Below are 17,286 nucleotides of genomic sequence, written 5' to 3'. Positions count from 1 at the left end.
CCACACCTTCCACATTGATACAGCTCACCAACTCTATTGTCTCTTTGATATCCACCCTCTGCTGCAGGTACCTTTGCTCTTTGAAAGCCTGTTTTGCTTCCTTTATTCAGTTGATCCACCTTTACTGCTTCGGCCGAACATTGTTCCTGAACTTCTCTTAGCTGCACTTTGGGCCAATTCATTGGCCCTACAGATTCTAATGGCTCTATTTAAGTTTAAATCCTCCATATGTAGAAGCTTTTCTTGCAGCTCTTTACTATTTATTCCGAGGACAATTCGATCTCGAATCATAGAATCATTTGAGGCAGCTCCAAACTCACAACTTTGAGATAATTTCTTTAAATCTGTTAAGAATTGATCAAACGACTCTCCCTCTTCTTGTTTTCTCTTATAAAATAAAAAACGCTCATACACAACATTACGTTTTGGTGTTAAATACTGTTCCAGTTCTGCTAACACAGTATCATTAATGCTTTTTTGTACTTCAGTTAGTTTTAATGTATTAAAAACCTTCTTCACCCAATAGGTTCAATAAAAGAGCTATTTTTATTTTTTCTTCTTTTTCGCATTTTCCACTAGCCATCATATAGATTTCAAAGCTCTGTTTAAACCTACGGAAATTCTTCGCCACGTTTCCGGAAAATGAAAGGGGCTCTGGTAACCTCACATCCATAATTGGTATTTTTTTTTTTACCTTTAACCACAACAAGGTAATTATTTCCACAAGGTAGGAACTTCTAGAACCACATCGACTGCGCCATGTAATGTTATTAGGCAAAGGAAATAAACAAGATAATTATTAACAGAAACAAACTTTAATTAGTTCATGAGTCTGACAAGCCGAACTGTCTCTTGTCGTGACTGTCATTTTTATTATACATTCCCTTGACAGACTAGGAATGTATTCTGCACTAAACACATATATTACAATATCTTTACTAAATACTATAATGTCGTCGATGTAAACGGCGACGCACAAACGGCGATACATTATAACTCCGGCAGACCATATATCGCAAGTTAGGTCTTCAGGTTTTGATAATACTGTCACGATCTAATTTTTAGTCGTAACGCGGGGACGTGTAGGCTGGGGTCGTAGTCAAGTTAAACTCAAAGATTGGATAACAAAAACAACAACGTTTATTCATAGAGAGAAACTAGTAAAGTTGAAGACTTTAGATTTTATACACATTGTCAGACAAGTTGGCTTATTCATAAATCACAGAGTTTGTACTTACATGATAATAAATGCACAAACCATTTTGGACCGAGGGTAAGTGTCAGGGTAAAGTTCCCTTCACTTTCGCGACCGAACCGTTTTGTTTCGCGGATAATTTCTGACTCCCCCTTCTTTCCAAATTTCTCGGCTATTTATTGTAAGGTATTGCGATCCCTTAGTCAGTTCAATTTCTTAATTGCTTGTCTAAGCACTTGGATCATTGTCCGAACAATTGATGACTTATTGCTGACTGGCGATTGCAACACCTTAGCTAGCTTCCGTTCTAAAAGGTTCGATTGCTTATTTTGCAATTCAAGTGGTCGACGACTTGTTTCGGTCAGTGGCCGATTATTTGCTGACTAAGTAATTAACGAAAATCTACTTGTGACACATTCCCCCGGCCGACAAAAGGTAGTCCCTAGCTTTTCACAATATTAATTATATTGACAGAAAGTTCACTATGCAAATCTTCTAAACAAAATAACATTAAATTAATTATACTTTTAAGTTTTTAATCATGGTGGCAATGTAACAGAAATTTGACACCACAAATTCTAATCTCTTTCTTCAAATCTTAATATAGAACAAAGAGGTAATATAAAAATATCCTTAACGGATTTTCCCCCTTATTACAACACAAACAAAATTTATCATAGTTACATGTAAACACTAACCAACAAAGTATAGCCCCTAGTTTTTCACAGAATTAAGATTAAAAATAAATCATAAAATGTAGTATCTATGGACACAAGTTCCGATAGGTTGTCCCGTTCATACCCCAAAAGAAAAATTATAAAAGAAAACATATAACAATTAGAATAAAAATGAATGTTTTTGTTATTTTCTTACCTCTAGAGTTTGTAAAAAAAAACTTAATGTCTCTATGCTTTAACACTGAGGGGGAAGAATTTTCACTCGCGATTCACTAATATTCCGTGCACTATTGTTTGTTCGGGGATTCTATCTTCTTTTCGCGGCACTTCACTGCACTAAACACGGCTTCTGAAGACAATTTGGACGGTGTCTGGAGTCTGGAACTACATATCCGTTTACTGCTCTGGATGTGCAAGTGGAACAATTCCCGGAACTGTATTTTCACGATTGCCATGGTGTGTGGTTCGTGATCTAATTAGTGACGAGCCGGAACGGGACTGAATTATATCGGGTTGACCACAAGGGTACACAGCGGGTATCCATTTGTTAGTTATATGGGGCTGAGGTGACCGCATGGATACACCTCAGGAATTATAATTTATATTATTATATTTTATTTTGGCAATTATATATTTTTATATTTATATATTTTTATTTTATGGAGACCACAAATAGACACATTGGGGTTAAGGTCACTGGTGAGAACGTACCTCAACCAATTTCAACTTTTGAATCTTCGGGACTGCGTTCCTCCTGCCCATGATACATAAATTGTTTGAATCTCAAGAGCCTCCGGTCCGAGATGGAAATACGTGTCAACCCAATGTTGTGGTGGTCAGCCCTATCAGGGAGTTAGCAATACAAATTGAAAGAAGTTTGCCTATAACTCGATTATTAAGATCCTGGTCCGCGTTGTATGGGGCCGATTTGAGACCATCCCCGTGGCGGGTCACTACGGCTCAATGTAGTTATTCCTACCGCGACCACGGTCACAAACCGACTCGACTGTGGTCGCGGTCTGACGTCCCGTGGCTGGTTTTTCATCATCAGCGTTTCCAGTCTCCTGTGCCTGTTGCCTTTAGCTTTTGCTGATTTCCGTTTTCATTTCCAGTGGCGTGTATTAGTTTTTACCGAGTCTGATCCAAAGCCTTGTTCGCTCTTCATTTTGTAGTGGCTTCCTTTTGGCTTCTTCGCGTAGTAACTCCCGTCAGTGTTAAACGAAATAAAAAACGTATTACTACCTACTGCTATTTTAACATTCCCGTTATAATCATAAAATCCCTCGTAAAATATATAGGCATATTGATAATAGCCTTAGTTAAGTTATGCACTAAAAAAAAAAATAAATCCCTTTGTTTTTCTTAAATATAATATAAACCTATATTATAAATTGTCCATTTGCCTGTCACTGGTTTTGTTTTAATACATTGTAAAGGCTTACTGCGATTCTTCGATAACTTGTAATATGCTTATCAAGCGCTGCTTGCCCATATTATATCATGCGAAAACAGTTAACGTCCTAATATTGAAACTTTGTAATCTTTCTCTTACGTGCCCCGTTTGACTTTTATAAAGTCTTCAAGTTACATTTTGCAACCGTTTATTTATTACATTTAGCAACTCATATAATTTTTGAAATTGTAAACCCGTGGAATTTAACGCCCCATATTTTGACTACGGTACTTAATTACCGCATATGTTCGTAGTGTACCTACTTTTTTTCGCCCCAATGTACTTTTTCTTTCATTTGCCCCTTATTTTTATATTTATTTTGTTTTTTACATACCATTATGTAATTATTAATCTTCGCGCGCGCTTTTTATTAAGTATTTTCGTATGCTGGATTGTGCAAGTTAGAAATGAAATAACGATGATATTTATTCATCAGCAGTTTATATGATCATACCGCGATGACTTAAATAACAAAGTGATTGTCATCCGCTTGTAGCATAAGAAAAGAATTAATTGTTGATACATGTATCATTTTTCCCTTTTTCCCTTACTAAGGAAAATCACTTGCGTACTTTAGTACACTCTATTTGGGCTAATACTGTTTCGCCTTGGGACAGTGAGCGTAATTCTTTATTTTCTTTTAATTCGAGCGTACAAATTTTTGATTCTGTAGAGCTTTTATTTTCGCCCATCTTAGTCATTTCAATTCTTTCTTTTTCTTTTATAGGCGATTTCGGATTTCCACGGCGTCTGCTTTTCCTGCAGTTTACTACGTATTTTATGAGTTTATGTGCTATAATAATTACGAAAAGAATGAGGCACGCACAAGTAGTATAAAAGAATACATCATGTAGATATTCAGAGGATGTTTCCCCTTTTTTGTCTGTTCTTGCGGCAGTTACTAAATTTGACGCTACTATTACTACCTTATTTTACCTTGGTGGCTGATCGTTTAGCCTCGCGTTACTCGTACCCCTCGACGTACCCTCGTCCGAGCCGAACTTAGTCTGACAGTTTATTTAAGATAAAAAATAATTTAGTTATACTAAAAAGTTGATCAAATCTATTCATTCATTGAAATGTGAGTGTAATGTGCTTTGAGGAAACGTAAAAAATCAAGAAATAATCGATTTAAAGTGAATAATAAATATAACCAATAAGAAAACTTCCAAAGTAACGCATAACCGATTGCTGTCAGTATTAGGAATCTTCGATACATGAAAGTTTAGACAAATGTAGTTGTTTTTCAATATTCATCTGATTAAAAGAGACAAGAAACGAGCTTTTTGTAAACATGTTTGTATTAGTCTTTCTTTTTCTTGTTTTCAACTTTAACATTGGGTTTGTTCTTGTAAAATTCTTTTACGGCCCTTATTTACACATACAGCAAACAGAATTGCCATGTGCCATTTAAAATAAATGTACTTCTACCAATACAGACTTTCTGTATTTTTTAAACACGCTGCGACATCATCAAAATAATTATACATTATCCCGTTGCACGGGGTAAATTCATCCCAATCTAAGGGTACTTTCATCCCATTTTAGGGGTAATGTGCACCTAACACTCATAAGTACACAACGTAATAGCTGAAGTCGCTATAAGAACACAAATCATTGTTTTGCATATTTACATCACCGCAACATAATAAGAAACCTTTATTTCGTTTTAACAGGTCGCTTGTAAGAACAAACCCTATGTGTCACTTTTATTGTACAAAACTAAGCTACGTCATCAGGTGTTTATACGAGTTCGATTATTTCTTTTGTTTCATATTCGCTAGTTTTCTTAACAAACAAACAAAAAATTTAACGCATTTTTGGTTTTAATTTTTACTTTAAACTAGAACTTTTAAAGTTCGATTCTTCTTGTTTCAAAGATCTTATTTGAGTCACTAGCCCTTTTAACAAAAAATTATTATTAGTTTTTTTTTTGACAAACGTTGTTATTAATGTCGTCCAACCTGTCTTAGCTTGTTTGATGCAATTTACTAACTCTGTATATTCTTTCATAGTTCAAACTTTCTTCTTTAAAGTTGTACATACTAATTATGATGTACCCGACATGTAGGTAATGAAGACCTACATTTAGAATACCCGGCGCCTCCACCAAGTTGTCACGATCTAATTTTTAGTCGTAACGCGGGGACGTGTAGGCTGGGGTCATAGTCAAGTTAAACTCAAAGATTGGATAAAAAAAAACAACAACGTTTATTCATAGAGAGAAACTAGTAAAGTTGAAGACTTTAGATTTTATACACATTGTCAGACACAAGTTGGCTTATTCATAAATTACAGAGTTTGTACTTACATGATAATAAATGCACAAACCATTTTGGACCGAGGGTAAGTGTCAGGGTAGAGTTCCCTTCACTTTCGCGACCGAACCGTTTTGTTTCGCGGATAATTTCTGACTCCCCCTTCTTTCCAAATTTCTCGGCTATTTATTGTAAGGTATTGCGATCCCTTAGTCAGTTCAATTTCTTAATTGCTTATCTAAGCACTTGGATCATTGTCCGAACAATTGATGACTTATTGCTGACTGGCGATTGCAACACCTTAGCTAGCTTCCGTTCTAAAAGGTTCGATTGCTTATTTTGCAATTCAAGTGGTCGACGACTTGTTTCGGTCAGTGGCCGATTATTTGCTGCCTAAGTAATTAACGAAAATCGACTTGTGACAATACTACTTCAGGGGCCATGAATAAAATTGATCCGTTATCATGTGTAAATGGGGTCCATTTATTTTCATTTCAGACAATCCAAGTCACAAATTTTGATATGGGGAACGCTATTTTCTATTTTGTAGCATATAATATTTTGCAACTTCAGATCTCCATGACAAACTCCTATTCCATGCATATAGTCCACTGCCGAAATGACTTGTCTCATAAGTTTCTTGACTTCTGGCTCATAAAGATTTCTCCTTCGCGCATATGTGTGCAAGGAAGCAAAGCATCCATATCCAGTGCCAATGTATACATACCTGAAACCCAAAAGCGTTCGACTAATCCCTTACATTTTCACAGAAATTATATTGGGATGGTCCAGGACACGCATTATGGCGATTTCTTTAGCAGCTGATTCATACAGAGACTTGGTTGTCAGTTCTTGTCTGAAACATTTAATTGCCAGGACTTCTTCAGTTTCTGTACGTATGGCCCTGTAAACTTCTGAAAAGAATCCGCGTCCTATAACACTCTTTATGCTGAAGTTCTTGGTTGATAGAATCTGAATAACACTCTCATTAACAGGGATGGGAACGGATTGATCAGCCGGTCCAGGACCAGCTGTTTTTTCAATATAATCACCTCAATTCACTTTTTTTTCTGCGCAGCAGTCAACAACGCCGCCAATCCGGTTTCAAATCTTTTTCAAACCATGTTCTGATTACTTTCAACTCAGGGTCTGAGCGCTGTCCTTCTATTATGTCTTCCTTAGAAATACTGCTCTTCACTCTTTTTGTAGCGTCTTTGTCTGTCACCTTCGCGATTTGACCAATCCTCCAACCATCATGAATGTGTCCTTTCCGGTGCCTTAAGTCACTATCAAAAGCTTGACGATGTTCTACACACCGCATCGTGGTAATTGTCCTTCCGGGTTCATTTCTCTCTCATCTTCCGGGTCTGCAATTCCAGCGGTAATGTCCTTTACGTCCACAATTATAACACGTACTGTTTCTTTTAGCAGAGGAGTACCGGTGATAGTTTCTGATGTTCTGGTTAAGACGGTGAGAAAGTTCATCTAACTTCTTCACAATTAACTCCATAACAGCTACATCGCCCGTTTGGTACTGATCTTCCGGAAATTTGGCCTCATTGGAAATGCTTTAGGTGCTTGTTGATGTGCCAGTCGAGTTAGCCGTCCAACTTCAGTCCCAAATTCTTGTAGGGTTTCTGATGGTCCTTGCAATCTACTTTTCAGTTGGCTTTCGTACACCGGCTTCAAGTGTTTGGTCCCTATCGTGATCCCCATTATTCTCATTAATGGAACCTCGATTTATATGAGTCTCTGTATCCAAAGGTGAGGGCCCTAAGTTTGCCCTTAGAACGTTATTATTATTTTGTATGTCAATCAAGTCCTTTTCAGGGTTAGACATTCTTTATTAAATTAAACAAGGGATGCCAAGACATTTTTAGAGGAAAATTTCTAAACCTATGACTAAATCAAACTAATAATTAGATAAAATCCACAAAAAAAACGGAACTGTCCAAAATTAAAAATAAACTGAACAACCACTAAACCTATCTACATAAATTAATACAAAAGAAAAGTTACTAACCAGAAGCGCAACCTATTCTAAAAGCACCGTGAACGTCTTCGCGCTGCAGTACTTTCTTTACTATGCTCTCAACGTTGGTTTCTTCTTTTTGAATGTCCGTACGGGTTTACTCAGAGTTCCATCCACCACAGTAGATTACCCCTTCGTTCCACTTCCAGTTGAACTATCTTTAGAGTTCTTTCCTCTTCTGTTTGATGGATCCTCTTATAGGCTCATCAATCTGGGCATCGATCGTTGCAGTCGATCGGCTTTGCTTCAAACAACGGAGTACCGCAAAATTTCTCCAGGACTTGAGGAATTCCTTCAGACGTGAGCAGTCTTTGACTATTTCTCTCAATGCTGGTCAAACATTGTAACGGTACAAAATGAGAGGCACTTAAACACCCAAATAAATCGTCTTCTTAGTTGATTCACTTTTTAATAAAATCGCCTTTCTAAACGTATTAGTCTTCGACATTTTTTTTGATTAATTTTTAAAATTTTTTTTTTAAAACAAAAACTTTCTGCCGCTACCGGTTACACCTATTTTACCTACCCTATTCGCTTCTGGCCTAAAACAGTCTATAAACTAAAAAATTAAAACAACTTAGAGGAAATGGCAAAAACTAACTTCTCGTAAGACTGGAGAAGTCTCTAGCCTTACGACACCACCCAACCAACAAGACGAAACTGCGAAAATGTGAAACCAAACAATTTGACGCAGTTGAGTCCCAGTTTCAAGCTAGCTACAATTGTATTGTATTTTTTATAAATTAAGGTTTTTAGTCCTGACTCGAAGTGCCATATCTAGATTGTCTATTATTTGTTTTCGACGCAAACGCAATTTATTGCACCCCTCCAACTTAATCTTATCTAAAGTTAGCATTTCTCTAGTCACTAACTCTTCATACAATTCTTGAACAGTTGAATTTTTTATTCTGTCTAACAGAATAGACTGGACCAGTTCGGCTGCTCTATCACCCGCCTTTTCTAACTCAAGATTATATCTCGGAGTAGACTGTCCGTCTGCCCCCTCTGATGATACATCTAAATTTCTGTCAGAGCTATTTATTGACCCTGCCATAGTCTTGATTCTCCTCGCCATCCACTTCGGTGCAATCTTCTTCACTGAGCAGTCCCTCTTCCTCTACGTCATAATCGACATCATTTCCTTTAGGCGCTAGTCTCAAATCATCAATATGGAGATTTGAATACCACCTTGAAATTCCACCTCATAAATGAGATTGGAAACAACCTTTGTAATTTTACCTGGACCTTTCCAGGTTGGTGCAAATGCTCTATTTTCTCTAGATTTTAAGTTTACCATATCTCCGACTTTAAAGCTTATTACTGGAATAATGTCTTTGTCTGGAAATTCTTTTCGTTGAAATTCGAGTTGCCTATGGTAAACTTTTCTATTTATACGTTTTCGTTGCTTTTTGGTAGGTCTTCCACGTTGCAGGTGCTTCATATTCCACTCTCCAGGTAAAGAAATCTCATAGCCCAAGACTAACGATGCTGGTGATTCACCAGTGGCACGATTTATTCTGCCTCTCAGCACTTGGAGTGCGATAGGAAGTGTTTCTTGCCAAAGTACAACTTTTTCGTTAGTTAGTAATATCCCTAGTACCTTTTTTAGCTCTTGAACTCGTCGTTCTACAGGATTTGCTCGCTGATGATAACAGGCACTAAACCAGTGTTGAATTTTGTTCTCTTCACAAAACGTTTGCATGTTCCTACTAATAAATACTGATCCATTGTCTGTTACTAAAGACTCGGGCCAACCAAATCGCGAGAATATTTCTGACCTAAGTACTCGAATGACATCTTTCGTTTCTATTCGCCTCATTGGAAATGCTTCAACCCATTTTGTAAATATATCCTCTACTATTAAGATATATTTGGTTCTTGTCAATTTTGCTTCTGGGTATGGACCAAGAACATCTATTGAAACCATTTGCCAAGGAAATTTAGGTGAGTGAGGTCGTTGAGGTGCTTTCTTCTGCTTTTGTTGCGTCTTTCCGATAGCACAAATGACACAATTATTTACATAGGCACCTACGTCTTTGTGCATACGCTCCCAGAAATAAATTTTTGCAATTTTTCGGGTTTTTTCTGCTGTTCCAGAGTGTGCTGCCTCAAGGGTGTGTTATGGTACCGATGTATGACCTGTGGGATTAATGCTCTAGGAACAAGCCTATCTCCAGCATAATGCCTACGCCATAAAAACCCATCACTCACTATCAAGTTACGAACTAAACGTTCCCTGATTCGAATATAAATCCCTTGTGAGATTCGATAGGTCTTTCAACTTTCTGATCGTACGCTGGATGTATGTCACTTTAGCTTGGTTCCTAGCAACTTTCTGAAAAAGTTCATCAACACTTAGCATACAAATATTGATCATGTCGATATGAGATTTATTATCGGGTTGCCTGTTAATATCGTGTATGTGTTCGTTGTTCAGGTTAATGTCATGTCCAGGGAAGTCTTTGTCGGGTGGAATGAGTCATTCATTGTCCGGGTCGGATTGATACTCAGCTTCTTCGGGCTGCCTAGACAGCAGGTCTGGCAACTGATTTTCTGCACCCTTTACATGTTCCAAGGTAAAATTGAACTCTTGTAAAAGGAGTGCCCACCGCATTAGCTTGGCTCTGCTGTCCTTGAAGCGATTTAGCCAAGTCAAACACTTACTATCTGTTCTTACTATAAAACGTCTGTCTTCGAGAAATGCCCTGAAATGATTAATCGCCCATATCAAAGCCAAACATTCTTGTTCATTTACATGCAATCGTCTTTCACTTGGTTTAAATTTAGCGCTTGCATGGGAAATAATAAAACGTTTGCCATTTTTATCTTCCTGGTACAGAACGCCTGCCATTCCATTTTGAGATGCTTCAGTCTAAAGAATGAACGAGTTATTAAAGTGAGGTCTATACAACTCCCGACTTTGTGCAATCGCTTCTTTTGTAGCATCAAAAGCAGCCTGCTCTGTGGCTGTCCACTTTACCTTTGAAGATTTTCCTTTTAACAACTCTGTTAAAGGAGCAGTTAGATCGCTATATCTCGGTACATGCTCGCAAAGCCACCCGCAAGTGCCAAGAAACGATTGCAATTGTTTCTTCGACTTCGGCTCTTTAAAAGTTCTTACTTGCTCCAAATGTTTTTTCTGTGGTATTATTTTTTCTCCATCTATTTTAAAACCTAAGTAATCTAAACTTTTTGAGCTATTTGGCACTTCTCTGCGGACACACGTAGTCCGTGAATGCGTAGTCTCTCAAAAACAAGCCGAAGATGTGTTGCATGTTCAGACATATAACTATAAACAATAATGTCATCCAAATAAACCAAAGTAAATTTGTGCAGATAGCCAACCGAAACTTCACCAGCCATCAGTTTTTGAAAAGTGGCAGGCCCATTCTGTAAGCCAAATGGCATAACTTTAAAATGGTAGGCGGTTTCGTCAGGCGTAGTAAATGCAGTTTTTTCCATTGCGTCTTCATCAAGTGGAATTTGCCAATAACCTGCTTTTAGATCAAGCACCGTAAAAACTGTTGCTTTAGGTAATTCTTTTATCGTATCGCTTATTCTAGGTAAGTCAGATGCCTCATCTTCAGTGATTTTATTGAGAGCCCGGCTATCTACGCAAAACCTTGGTTTTTTACCAGGTCGCATAACCAAGACAGGTGGAGATGAGTATGATGATGCAGAAGGTTCTATAACTCCGGCAGTCAACATCTGCTCAATTTGACTCTGCAAAATCCTTTTTTTCTCTGGACACATCGGATAGCAACGCTTATTTATGACTACATGTCTTTTTAGTGGTATTTTGTATGTCGAGTTGAATTTGTTTGAGCTTGTTTCATTCCCATCTGGAATAAATCTATAAACTCCTCCAAAATCTTAGTAATACTCAGAGGAACGTCTGGATTTACAGCAGGCATTTGAATAGTATCGGAAACGGGTGAAACAAAAGTACCCCAATACAAAGTAACTCTTTGTTTACATCCTAGACTTATAGTGCCACGATCAAAGTCTAAATGACACCGTTCCTGCTGTAAAAAGGCGTGCCAAGAATTATGGGATGACGTAGTTGTTTGACAACATGAAAAGTACTTATAAAATTGACTCCTTTTATGTGAAAACTTAACTGAACTTTTCCAGTTGGTCGAAGCTTAAACTCAGCACTTGCCAGATGAATATTAAAATCAGAAGGTAGTTACTCTTCATCTGCAAGACATTCTTGCCTTATCAGATTTATGTCCGCCCCCGAATCTATTAATGTTTCAACTGAACAAGTACTGAGCAAAACCTGAACAACTGGTCGTTTTGGAGCCAAATTTACAGCAGAAAGGTTATAGATAGTATTTATCTCTGTACTGGGACCGACGACGTAAGTACTCACGCGTCGGTCCTCCTGGAGTTTTCCGACACGTTAATCTCATTAGATGTTTCCAGTACTTCCACCCTTCTTTCATTACGATTTGTGGGAGGGGCTGGCAATGCATGCGGACATCTATTTGCATAATGGCGTCCTCGACAAATAAAACATTGCAAACCAGATGGGGTGTTGTTGTGTGATCGAAATTCAGTTGTCACATTAAGAAAATTTTGTTGATTTGTATCTCTTACTACTCCACGATTTGCGTTGGTTTGTTGTTGTGAAGAAATAAGAGGTGTAGTGTGATTGGTAAAGTTCGGGCGGCTTCTATTTTCATAACTTCTAGAATTTGAATTTCTAAATTCCAATTTTAAATCACTTTCAAGGTCTGAAGCTGCGCGAACCAGTTCTTCCACCGTTGAAATATTTGCTAGCCTAAGACGGGAACGTAACTGAGGTAACATGAGAATTATTATGGTCTGAACTAGCATAAACTCATTATTCATTAAGGGTTCACAGATCCCAGAATATAATGCTCTTTTACGAGCTATAAACTCGCCAGAAGATTCAGACGTCCGTTGATATTCTCCATAAAATTTTGAAGTGACTTCAATACGTACATGTGTGCCATTAAAATAATCATAAAATCTTCTTATAAACTCGTTAAATTCAACCCTAAATAATTTAAATTGTGAAGCCCATTTTGCTGCACGTCCTCTAAGTTGTTCAATAATACAAGTCATTATTATATCCGAATCCCTAATTTTTGCCCTCTGAAAATATTGTTTCATTTCATACATAAAAGCTTGTGGATTTTGGACTTGGGGAATTCCGTCAGACGTGAGCAGTCTTTGATTATTTCTCTCAATGCTGGTCAAACATTGTAACGGTACAAAATGAGAGGCATTTAAACGCCCAAATAAATCGTCTTCTTAGTTATTTCACTTTTTGATAAAATCGCCTTTCTAAACGTATTAGTCTTTTGACATTTTTTTGGTAATTTCTAAACATTTTTTTTTTTTTTAAACAAAAACTTACTGCCGCCACCGGTTACACCTATTTTACGTACCCTATACGCTTCTGGCCTAAAACAGTTTATAAACTAAAAAATTAAAACAACTTAGAGGAAATGGCAAAAACTAACTTCTCGTATCAGTCCCATACCTTAGCTCCAGCGCATTTATAAGGGAGTAGTAGTCTCCTTGTTTACTCTCCGAGATGTTCTGAAGTATTTCGAGAGCTTTACCTTGCAGCGCCAGTACCAACTCGGTGGCTTTTTGATGTTCAGTCCACCCATTGGCCAACTTCAAACTGCCTTCTGTATAAATCCCACGAAGATTCCCCTTCAAATTTTGGCACCTTATAATCTTTCAGTATCGCATTCGGTTGAACTTTCAGGCAGTTTTCTATCGGAGATACCTCGACTAACTTCCTCGATTCCTCGCGAATACTCATTCCACAGAGGTGGAAGAATTAAAAAAGTTAATATGTCGAAGAAGCCAGTTAAAGGCCACTCTAACGAGATTATCCACTTATTTAAATGGGGAAGAAGTGGACCCTATGAGTTTAAAGTTAAGTCTATCCAAACTCGAGTCTACTTGGATTGAGTTTGAGGTTGTCCAATCCAAAATTTAGTTACTGAAACCAGAACAGACCCTTGAGAAAGATTCTTTTGAGGATGATTATTTTTGTGTGGTAACCAAAGCATCTAAGATAGTGTCTTCTTATGAGCAAAGCATGAACAGCCCTGGAGCAGGTGTAACAAATTCCAGTGTTAGTGCAAATGCAATCCCTAATTTACAAAATCTAGCAGTTAGCAATACGGTTGCATGTTTTGGGCAACAATAATAAATGGTTTAAATGTCGATCACTGTTGGATTCCGGTAGTCAATCTAATTTTTGCTCATCCCGAATATCACAACAGCTTAATTTAACCGGTCAGAGGATTGGGATTGATAAACAAAAAACAAAACCTCACCATTTTCAACCAATCAGATCGGTGTTTACCGAATGATGCGGCATTAATGGTGCTGTTCCTAGATTTTGGAACGCCATCTGTACTTTCTAACTCATAGAGTTGAGTACAGATGTCACCAGATGTTGCACACAACTATCATTTCTGGCATCCAGTTGACTATACTGGAACGAAGGTTTTGTTCTTTGGTTATCAAGCCCTATAGCCTCTCTGATGAGCCGTAATACGGCGAAACCGGTCAGAGGATTGGGATTGATAAACAAAAAACAAAACCTCACCATTTTCAACCAATCAGATCGGTGTTTAATGAATGATGCGGCATTAATGGTGCTGTTCCTAGATTTTGGAACGCCATCTGTACTTTCTAACTCATAGAGTTGAGTACAGATGTCACCAGATGTTGCACACAACTATCATTTCTGGCATCCAGTTGACTATACTGGAACGAAGGTTTTGTTCTTTGGTTATCAAGCCCTATAGCCTCTCTGATGAGCCGTAATACGGCGAAACCGGTCAGAGGATTGGGATTGATAAACAAAAAACAAAACCTCACCATTTTCAATAAATATTTTAGTTGTGGAAAATATAACGAGTAGACTTCCACAAATGACGTTTGATATTTCACAGCTAAAGTTGCCTAGCAACATCAGATTAGCTGATCCATCTTTTGGAGACTCAGCAGAAAAGCAGCAATAGATTTTTTGTTAGGTGCAGAGATTTTCTTTTCATGTTTAGAGGGAGACCAAATTAAGCTAGGCAGTGGATTACCTATTTTACAAAATACGAAGTTTGGTTGGGTATTAGTTGGGCCCCTAGATTTTGAAATGTTAAGAAATAAATCTGCTTGTTCTCTGACTGATGTTGCAAAATACTGTTCAAAAATTTTGGCAGATTGAAAACATACCAAGTGAGCGAAGTAAATTTAGTAAAGAAGAGTTAGTTTGCGCGATGCATTTTCGGGAAAACGTAGAAAATGATAGTTCAGGTAGATTTATTGTCAAACTACCTTTAAGGGACAATTTTACTAGTCTAGGTGAATCATACTCTATTGCGGCAAGATATTACAGTTCTTTAGATAAGAAATTAAGTTTAAATCCTGGCTTGAAGAACAGTTATGAGGAGTTTTTGAACAAATATGAAGAATTAATAATAATAATAATAATAATAAAACTCCTTTATTCCATTTGACATACAAATATGTTTGGAATGCGTCACAAGTCAGATACGAACACTTAACACAGTAGACACTTAACACACTTAACAAAATAAAGTTCGATAGACAACAAAATAACAAATTAAACAGACTTTTCCATATTTAAGATCCACCAAAGTACTCAACTATACTATAAAATTCCCTCTCGATAAGGTATCGCTTTAACGCAATTTTAAATCTTCTGAAGTTCATTTCAGACTTTATACTTATAGGTAGTCTGTTAAAAATGTTTAGGCCCGCGATGTGAGGAGAGCCTTTACTGATTTCCAAACGACATCTAGCAGGCCGAAGGTCCATTCTAGCCCTTGTAGAGTAGCAGTGCATGTCCACGCCGGCAGAGAAACAATTTTTATTGTGATGTACAAATTTACAAATTTCATAAATATAAATTCCCGTGAGTGTTAGAATACCCAGGTTACGGAAACACCCTCTGCATGAAGTCCGATATCCCGCCCCCATAATGCATCGCAAAATTTTCTTTTGTGCTATAAACACTCTCTCCGAAGTCGGCGACACACCCCAAAAACAAATTCCGTAGTGCAGTCGTGAACCTACATAAGCGTGTTACACATTTATAATTTGCCGAGCGGACAAAACAGATCTAAGGTTTCTGATAAGGAAACAAAAACTACCGAGTTTAGACGACAAGACGTCACACTGTTCTTTCCAGTTTAATTTGTCATCAAAGATGAGCCCTAAAAATTTTGTAGTATTAGAATGTGAAACTAATTCATCTCCAACTCTCAAAGACAGAGAGCAGGATTACTCTTACTCTGATAAGTATGAAATCTCAAAAAGACGGTTTTCTGAATGTTTAAACAGAGAGAGTCATTGTAACACCAACTTCTGAATGCTTCCAAACCCGAGCCACACCTGTGCTCAATATCATCTGCATTATCGGCCGCAATGAACGAAGAATCGTCAGCAAAAAGTGTTGTATCCATCTTACTGCCTATCTCCGAAATAAGGTCATTGACATAAGCAAGAAACAATTGGGACATATGTCTAAAGTAGATCCTAGCCTTGATAAACCTGAAGATTTACATGTTTATTTTAGTCATCATTCAGTCTTAAGAGAGTCGAGCAGTACAACAAAACTGCGAGTTGTATTTAATGCTAGTCTCAAAACTTCGACCGGTTTGAGCCTGAATGATGTCCTAAAAGTCGGTCCAAAAGTTCAACCAGATATTTTTAACACTGTCTTACGTATGCGTACATATTTGATTTTATTAATTGCAGATATTGAGAAGATGTATCGGATGATATTGGTACATCCATCCCAAAGAAAACTACAAAGAATATTATCCCGTGACCCGGTGTCTCAAAAATTAAATCATTATGAGCTAAATACCATAACTTATGGTACAGCTAGTGCTTCCTTTCTTGCAACACGTGTTTTACATGAAATTGGTTTGCGATGCAAGGAGTCCAATCCTGAAATTAGTGAAATAAAAATTTTTACATGGACGATTTAATTTTTGGACACCATGATGTAGAACATTTAAACAGTTTAAAGCAGCAAATTGATTCCACATTACTTTCATATGGATTTAAATTAAGAAAATGGCTTTCAAATTGTAATCGTCTCATTGAAAGTCATGAGGGTTCAGGTCAAGACGAATTTTACATTCGAGCTGATTCTGACACTAAAACATTAGGAACCGTTTGGAAACCTGCTGACGAAACGATCAGTTACGATTTTGATTTGAAATCTCCATCAAGTTCAATAACGAAGCGTACTATTTTAGCCAGTATTGGTCGGTTATTTGACGTCCTAGGGTTGGTTAGTCCAGTAATGGTCAAAGCCAAGCTTATCTTACAAAACGTATGGCGGATTTATTTAGACTGGGATGAGGAGGTACCCGATCATTTGGCTCAAAGATGGCTTAATTTCAGTTCAAAGTTGTCATATCTGAATAATGTACAAAACCCCAGGTGCGTATTAAATTCCACAAACCCGCCCGAGTTTACAGCCTTATACGGTTTTTCTGATGCCTCTGAATTGGCTTAGGGTGCGTGTATATATTGTTTCAAGAGATATCAAAGGCGGCGGTAGTCAGTCGCATTTATTATGTGCAAAGTCTCGTTTGGCTCCGATGAGTTCCTTGAGTCTACCTCGATTACAGCTCTGT

This window comes from Ips typographus, linkage group LG15 (genome assembly GCF_016097725.1).
Source record: "Ips typographus isolate SLU linkage group LG15, UJ_Ityp_2.0, whole genome shotgun sequence".
NCBI lineage: Eukaryota > Metazoa > Arthropoda > Insecta > Coleoptera > Curculionidae > Ips > Ips typographus.
The sequence above is the reverse complement of the archived record's forward strand: the minus strand, read 5'-3'. Positions refer to the sequence as shown.